The sequence below is a fragment of the Ips typographus genome, linkage group LG10 (genome assembly GCF_016097725.1).
Source record: "Ips typographus isolate SLU linkage group LG10, UJ_Ityp_2.0, whole genome shotgun sequence".
NCBI lineage: Eukaryota > Metazoa > Arthropoda > Insecta > Coleoptera > Curculionidae > Ips > Ips typographus.
Genome location: NC_138431.1, coordinates 7,808,593 through 7,816,941, shown reverse-complemented (window position 1 = coordinate 7,816,941; position 8,349 = coordinate 7,808,593).

Here is an 8,349-nt window from a genome sequence, read left to right as displayed (position 1 = left end):
CCTGAGAAAACACCGACATAGTAAGACGCCGCCATAAAGGAAAATTACCTCGAGATAAAGCACTGTCTCTCCTCTCTAATTATTACCCCCTGCCCTATATACTCAGCTTAATCCTTATTGGATGGATTAGGATGCTTCCGGTGTTATATTTATCTAATGAAGGGTAATATACGCTCAAAAGGAGCAAAAACTCCTCTTTGATATAATAATTGTAAAACATAACGTGTACAGGAAAGTAAAGATGTCAGATTTGATATACATAAAACCAAGAATCCAAATCCCTCTCTCCAACATCAAATGGAACGGAAGAAATATGCTAAAAGCGTCATATCGAACTTTGCGGACCACTTCACCTTTTCTTATACGGAAAAATGGCTAGTAATAAAACACCCATTGTATAAAATAAGATATATAAAAGCCACAGAAATCGATTTCCTTTATGTGCACTTTTTGTCATAACTTGAAAGAGTATGATACACCCTTAACTAGAACGTGTATGATAATGATTTTCGCAAAATTGTCACTGACGAGTGAAATTTATGAACCTACCTGGTAACAGGGTCATAAATTTTTCTGGGTGCGTTGACTTCGTTCCAGGAACACCGTCAATTTTTCATAGATCCGGGCCTGTCAGACGGGGCGTGTGCATGTATCAATGTCATTTGATTATTCGGCATTTTCCTCCCAAAGTAGCTCTCTATGTACGTGAATGGGGAACATATTGAATACAAACGACCGTCAGTTTTTCTGAAAAGGGTTTGTACCACTTTTAGTCGGAATATCATGTCTGGGAATGACTTATTTTCATTTGTCTAGTTTTAGTTTATTCTATATTCCAGATTGTACATCATTTCACTTTTGACTACCCTACATAGTGGGTATAGTAAAAATACTAAATAATTGAGCTATTTGGATATTGTTGTGCATTAGAACCCTCCTGGAGCAAAACAAAAAAATTGTCAAAATGAGCCACAACTGGCCTCTCTAGCTCTTCATGTTAATGATATATTGAATTTCAAAAAGCAGTAAAAAAACACCCCTAAATTTTAAAGTGCTTTTTTTCTACTTATTTCACTTAATTTAAGGTCCTTTGGTATAAATATGCCCTTTGCTGCGCATTGGAACCCTTCTAGAGGAAAATAAAAAATGTCAAATAGCATATTTTTTTACAATTTGTTTGACACACGTCGCTTTGACACTAAATGACTGCCTTACTTGACAAGTTACGTCAAAATGTCATAGAAAACAAAAGAAAGAGAAGATTTCAAGCTTTCCAAAAATATCCCCACTTGAGTTGATTGATAACACCGTTTGGCCGCTAGAGGGCATCAAACTTCCTTTACCGTAGTATCACATATTATATTGTAAATATTTTTTAGTTAGATTTCATGTATCTCTTAATGCGGCCGAGTGACTGGCAAAGAAATGGTTAAAATGTTAACTTAGGTTAGGTTAGGTCTAACTCTGTTAGTTTTTGAGATATCAAAAAACCGACTGCATCAGCGCCTTTTCCGGGAAATTTTAACATAAAATGACACCGAGACGTCAACTGTAACTTGACAAATAAAAAATCTGTATTTTTTGACAGTTCGAGGCCGCCATTTTGAATTTTCTGTCAAAATATTGACATGCACCTCATTTTAAAGGAAATTTCACGTAGTTTCCAGAAATGACAGACAAAATGGCGTCCCAGGCCGCCATTTTAAATTTTCTGTCAAAATATTGAGTTACACCCCATTTTAAAGGAAATTTCACGTAGTTTCAATAATTGACAGACAAAATGGTGTTTCAGTGCGCCATTTTGAATTTTCTGTCAAAATATTGATTTGCACCTCATTTTAAAGGAAATTTCACGTAGTTTCAAGAAATGACAGACAAAATGGCGTTCCAGGCAGCCATTTTGAATTTTCTGTAAAAATATTGACTTGCACCTCATTTACTGCAAGTTTGAGCGATTAGACAGAATTTTGGTTATGTGCTGCAAGTGTATTTTATTAGGTAGTAATTCTGTTAACAAAACGTCATCGGGGGAAAAACTGGATTTTCGAGAGAAAACTCGAAAAGTTTACAGCGTCATAAAATTTAATAGAGTGGCTCTTTAAAACCTGAAAGCTCCATTATTTCGTAAGGCAGGAATTATAAGGCAAAAGTTTATTGCACGGGTTCTCTGTTTATAACCGGGGCTCGTTTATCAAAAAGCCTGCTTACTGCTGCTCCGTATAGTTAGTTATTAGTCAACTTTCGAGGATTTACTAACTATAAAATTTAGTTGTCCTTTACTGTATGTTTCCAGTCCGCAATTACGGACCTTTGGCAATTAGCGACCTCGGCAGCACCTGGTTGTAATTAGGTTTGTTGTTCGACTAAACTATACTTTTGCAGTATCATCGAAGTGGGAAAGCAAGTCGAGGAATTCGGGGCCGATAATCTCTCCAATAAAACAGATCAAAGCTGGAAAACCATTAAGGGAATAGGCGATTATCTGTATCGATTTCCCAGTCGGACCTCATGCACGATTCGTGAGAAAATCCAGACTTTTCTTCCATAATCTCCGGGACGATTTACCAGTTTTTTTGTCTTGAATGAGTTGTTAATATGGCGGAGCACGTTCCGACTGCTACAATTTAAGTACAGTACCAATAATCCTCTGCCCTCGAATGATACACGATTACGATCCCGGTTTATCCAGAAATGTAAATTATATGTTGCCGTTTACGTTCCAACTAGTTAAAGTAAACAGCAATGTATCTCGAAACTATTAAACATCGAGCACTGTACTTCCAGATATTATCCCCTGTGGCGTTTAAACTTTGCTCGTTTTATGCTCCATAAAATCATCCACATGGATAAAGTCAATATTACAATAACCATCTTTAATGGATATATCTTTTAAATCCAAATACACGGGAAACTGGTTGGAGGAACACAGTGGTAGGACATTAGTTACAGTGGCCTCTCTAAAATCGGGCAACCCCTTCCTAACCTAACATTATAAATAATACATGACACTGTCACTTCATATTTAAGAAAACAGGGCTAAATTGCTAACTGACAGCTGGAATGCCCGAAACGAATGTTTTCAAAACTGATCACCAGAGGAACTATCTATTATTTTGTAATGCCAATCAGAAGCAGTGGCGACAATTAGGTTTTGTAATGTAAAATGACTTTTTTTTAGTTTAAATTTTTGATTTAAAAAAAATTTCCAAATGCTTCTCGGGTAGTCGTAAAAACATTCCAAAACACTATAGAACCTGTAAAATGCCTAGCAAAGCTTACAAAGCAGCCTAGAAGCTTCCAAATGCTTTTCAATTTGTTAATAAGCTCTCAAAAACTTCTGTATGTTTCTAAAGCAGTTTAGCAGCAGTCTAAAACCCTCAAGGCTCTTTAAACTGTCCAAACACCTTCCAAATGCCCCTAAAGTAGTCTGAAAAGGTTTTAAAACACTACAGAAACTCCAAAAAGAAAGAAAACGATTGTCTTATTGGATCACCCGGTACACTGCTGTCATTTACGCAAATACTGCACACGTGTCTGACTTGTTACATAATTACGTCATATATTTTGGTTACATTGTTGCCAGATTTAGGAAAAAAACATTATTTCTAGCATTCTAGTGTGTGTGTGTTTGTTTAATGCGGTACATATACAGAGGGAGGATTAGAGGATAACATAAACATGATAAATTGTTTCGCCGAATTAAAACCAGACTGGGATCCCCAGAGTAGGGGAAAAAAAGTGAACGGCCCTAAAACCCTATTATATTTACAACAACTGCTGTACATAGTAAATATAATGGGGGTTTTGGTAAATCGCGCCTGTCGCCAATAATCCGGCCATTAGCCAATTGTTTGTCGGCCACATTTTTATTCGATTTACAGTTGGAATTAAGGTCGTTTGAAAAGTTGAGCCTCAGACAGCTTTTGCCACACCCGGTAATTAAATATAGAATTGTCAATAATGGCGACGAAGACGACGTTTCAAGTGCTCTTGCCTGCCCTCTCCGACTCTATTAGAAACTTTGGCTGGGTTTCCGCCACCACAATTGAACCGATTCGGGGAAAGTTTGATTGGAGTCTGCCATTTATTGACAATTGTTTCCCTTGACGATCTAACGCAGAGTGATTTTTCAAAATCAACCGACTATTAACAAGGAAAAGTGTCATTACTATTGCCGCACATAAAATGTGCCTCTTTGCTGAGAATAAGATTGTCCTTTGAAGCTCAAGGCTTAAGGGAATCGGTAAAGGCTTTACGTTTTTCGATCGCGATGCTTGGCTTACGTGTAGAAAAATATATAAAAAACAGTGTTCGTTCTTTGTTTCTGTCGATAAAACTACGGCAGTGTTAACGCAGACATTGGATTGGAACAAAAATGCAAGATTTCCGCTCCCAAATTCGAGCAACTTTTTACTCCTATCTTTTAACCCAAATTACGGCTTTAATTTTTAACTTATTTGCGTGATTTTTTTTTATTAAATAGCTAAAGGTTTGGGGAATGTGCGAAAGTTATTTTTGTCACCAAAAAAGTTTTGCAGGTAGGAAAAATAGTGACTTGAAAATTATGGTAATTTTAGCATTTTGTTAAAATGCTTCTAAATATTTTAATTGACGTACTATTAAAATTATATTGACTTTCGCACATTCTAGCAAGTGTCTTCTTTCATATGCCGTTTAAAAAACAGCAATATCTAGCCTAGTTTTCTGGGTTAAAAGATTGTCATAAAATGCATTGAATCTCCCATAAGACGTTTTGCTTTACCGATGCCCTTAAGGCCACTTTAGAAAAATTTGATGGCGGCAAACAATTTTCAAAATGAAAAGCCTTTTCTATGCGACACTAACAAATTACCTCGAGTTTTACACCGAACAAGTCGAAGGAAACACGCCGCGCATTTAAGGTAGGATTTTTAATTAATTTTTCCGTAAAGGAGAAGGTTTTTGATAAAGATTTACGAGAATTTCGAACGTCCAAAAGTTAAATTAGTGTAGAAACAATGCGGCGGAACGATGATTGATGTAAATTTTCAATGGGATATTTGTCGTTCGGATGCGGAACGCCAACAACACGGCCTCGTCTGCTAAATTATAATTGCATTTTCGATGTTATATAATAATGGAAATGCAAATGGTGCTCAGTTTCCACTCTTCCGGATACCTGGGGGACCCTCGTGTTACCTTGACTTGTTTCCCCTAGAAACGCAACGAGCAACACTCAATAGTTAACATCAACTACAGAGTTTCTTGACAAAATACTGAATGGTGTTTACAACTTTTTAGTCAGAGTTTTGACAAATACTTTTAGTGAGAATGAAAACAAGTGACCTATACTGAAGTGCAACCAAATTTGATATGACGTCCATATAACCAAACCTAATAATTAGTGCTAACATTAATATACTTTGGAAACATTTTTTTGAAACTTTTAGAAACTTGTAGAAGCTTCTAGCAACTTTTTGGAGGTTTTCAGTATTATTTAGAAGCGTCCAGCATTTCAAAACTGATTCTAGAGGTTCTTAGCAATTTTAAATATGTTTTTGAAACTGTAGGACCTTCTTCAAAGCCTCTGGCACTTTGAAACATTTTTGGAAGGTTTCAGAAACTTATAGAAGCTTCTAGCAACTTTTTGGAGGTTTTCAGTAGTATTTAGAAGTTTCCGGCAATTCAGAACTGATTCTAGAAGTCCTTAGCAACTTTTTGGTGACCTGGAGATCCAGTAACTTTCATATGTCAAGAGTGCAAAATTTGGAAAAATTGTTTGCAAGCAACAGTCACTTTCTAAGAAAAATAGAAAAGTTATGTTAGGTTGGTTAGGACTCAACAGTCTAAAATTATTTAAAAAAAAAATCATATCTCCCAAACGATTAAGGTTAACTTAGTGATTAACACATTTGTAGCTCTATCAGCAAGTAACTACAAGACAGTCTTTTGAAGTTTTGGTTACTGGTAACCTGAAGCGATAAAAGTAACCCTTAAATTTCATAAAGGGAGAAATAGCAGATTCTAAATCTACTTAGCAAAAGTTTATTGAGGTGCTTGATGATTTTCAAAGAGCTTTCTAACAAAAGATATACTACAATAATATACAGGGTGTTAAACTTTAAACAGCGCCATTTTGTCACATAAATGACGGCTGCCATCCGAATCAAACTTCGCTTAACTAATTCTTGGTTCTTTGGTTTAATAAAGGAAAGTTTAATGGGAAATCTTCACGGTGCAAGAAAGCAGAGAGAAAAGCGTCAGATTTCCACGACAGATAAAAAAGGCCGGGAGTTTGGGTAAAGTTGGGAAAACTACCAGTAAATCTCGGAGCGGTGCGCCATAATTAAGAAACTGTGTAAATATTGCTCGAAGCTATCTTAAAAGAGCAACGTTTGCGGGGGTAATCTAAATATCTGCGTGTCGGGAAATTACCATACATATAGTAACCATCAGGTAACTAGAAGTAAAAAATCTGGGCCTTATGGGGCACGGCTAAGAAACGAAATTGAGCCATAAATATTTTCGGCTGTCGAAACTTTGCTTAATAAATCCCAATCCCAGATAACCGAATTAAATCCCGTTTTACGTCAAGAGGGGGTCGATACATCCCCTAATTAACTCCCTTAACAACTTCCCTTTTCATTATATTTATGGCTTTATAAAATGATCAGTTTTTTGCCGGTAAAATCACACACTGATGGTAATAAATAAGAACTTTTTACCGCAACCAGAAGCCGCAAAGTAATGAATTCTCAAACTTGTAATTGCATTACTTGTAGTGTTTGCATCTTGTAGAGGGTGGATTGATCTACGGTCCTCGAACTTCTTCCAACTCAATTAGTAACACATTAGTCCGTTGTATTAGGATTTAAGCCGATTAGCTTGAGGAACTTTCACGTTGTTGTTCCTCAAATACAATTCGAACCTTTGCCCTCCGCCACGTTCGATGGCGCCCATAAATTACGTCCCTTAATCGGAAATCCGGCTAATTTGCCTTATGAGGATGCTGCTAACGTTCAGATTTTCACTGTGCGGACTAAACTAGTAAGATTAAGAAGAGAATTTTATGAAAAAATTGCCCCATTACAACCCTGTTACTTATAATCTTTTGATATGAAGTTTAAAGAAACTTACAGCAAACATGACAGTGTTTACTTCATGCCTAAGAAAGCTTTGTACCTTGGCAAGTAGTTCAAAAACATTATTTTTCCCCCCAATCTACTGGTTCCTTTTGCTCGATGACGCTGTTTGGTGCGGCAATATCAACAATTAATAGGTCGATTAGTGGAAAAACACAAATTTCCTATAAATAATGAGAAAATTAAATATTAATAATAATTCTCATTAGGTTTCATGAGTATGTAGAACACTCTAAAAGCTTCCAAACAATCTTTAACTAGTCTAGAAGCTCTCAAAAAATTTCAAGGCAGTCTAAAAGCTTCTAAAGCAGTTTAAAAACTTCCAAAAGTTCAAATTTACATATCTTAAAAGCAGTCAAGAACCTTCAATGCTCCTAAAGTAGACTAAAAAGATTTCAAAACACTACAGAAACTCCAAAATGCTTCTAAAGCAGTCGGAAGTCTTTCAAAATCATTTAGAACAGTCTAAACAATTCCAAAAGCTTTTCAACTAGTCTAGAAGCTCCCAGAAGATATTAAAGCAGTTTAGAAGCTTCCAAAAAATGTTGTGAACCGTGTAAGAGATTCCAAATGGTTCTAAAACATTCCAGAACCTTCAATATGCTGTTTAAACAGTTCAACAATCTTCCAAATGCTCTCAAGTAGTTCAAAAGACTTTTGAAAGTCTTCAAAACAGTTTAAAATCTTTCGTATGCTTCTAAAGCAATTTGAAATCCTCAAAAAATTTCTAGAAGTTGAACTCAAAAAAAATGTTGCATCTCTGAAAGAGTTTTGAGCTTTTTTACAGATTTTTATGCTTTTTTGAAGAAAATAATTTTGCTTTTTAAGCGCTTTTTTTCACGACTTTAGTGCTTTTTAATCCGGACTCTAGTTATAATGTTAAACAGAGTTGTAGAGAGTATATGACACTTTTGAAAATTCTCGTATGGTTAAACAGAGTTGTAGAGGCTTCTAGCAATTTTTGTAAGGTTTTTAGTAGTATCTAGAAGTATCTCATTTTGGAAAACTTCTTGTAATGTTAAAGAGACCTGTAGAGGCTTCTGGCACTTTTTGGGAGACTTTTAGTGATAATAGAAACATCAGACACTTTGAAAAATTCTAGTAAGGTTAAAGAGACTTGTAAAGGCTTCTGGCAATTTTTGTAAAGTTTTTAGTTCTTTTGTAAGGTATTTAGGAAACAATTTTGACAAAGACATCTTGTCATATTATATCATCTGTTAATAAGTCA